Here is a 726-nt window from a genome sequence, read left to right on the forward strand (position 1 = left end):
TTAAAAGATCAGTAAGATCGATATAAAAAGTAGAGACTTTAAGCTATAAAATGCTTATTAAAAAATTTCAGTCTATTGTAATTTGAATGGCAAGAAAAGATTTGCAACTCCGTAAATTCGTTCACTTTGCAAAATTTTCAATGTTTAAATCCTTTTTTTTCCATACCTCGTTTCTTAGTGTAAAATCATCATTGAGGAAAATCATTTCTAAAAATCAGGAAGCTTCGCCCTTTAAAATGAGTTCAGGAAGATTGTTTTACGATTATTTTTTCACGAAGTTATTACAGTTTAAATATCAACGATTTTTCAGCTTCACTATTCAATTCTTTCAAAATTTAATAAGCTTTTAATAGCAAAATTCAAAAATCACCTATTCTATCCTCCAAAGAAGAGTGTAACGTTGCAAAGATGACAAATTGTAACAAAATTTTTTAATAAGCATTTTATAGCTTAAAGTCTCTACTTTTTATATCGATCTTATTGATCTTTTACGGAGCATTACGATTACAAATAAAGATGGGACAAAATTTGTTACGAATTTTGCAAGATTCCTCGACGTGAATTAAAAATCGCACATAAATGCGGTTTACATCATTCGAAAGCATGAATCTTTACCTTTAATTTGCGCACTCGTTGAGCATTTTGCGATTTTTTTTCACCGAGTTATTCAATGTTGAGCATAAGGATCATTTTTACTTCAATGTTGAATAACTCGGTGAAAAAAAA

The 726-nt window shown here is 28.9% G+C and overlaps 1 protein-coding gene across 2 annotated transcripts in view; it reads right to left on the bottom strand.

The window, feature by feature from the left end:
* Nucleotides 1-726, bottom strand: part of LOC105448325 (BMP-binding endothelial regulator protein) — a 77,176-nt gene that overhangs the window by 2,806 nt on the left and 73,644 nt on the right. The gene's annotated exons all lie outside the window — the stretch shown is intronic.

The sequence above is a fragment of the Wasmannia auropunctata genome, unplaced genomic scaffold (genome assembly GCF_000956235.1).
Source record: "Wasmannia auropunctata unplaced genomic scaffold, wasmannia.A_1.0 LD336088.1, whole genome shotgun sequence".
Classification (NCBI taxonomy): Eukaryota; Metazoa; Arthropoda; class Insecta; order Hymenoptera; family Formicidae; genus Wasmannia; species Wasmannia auropunctata.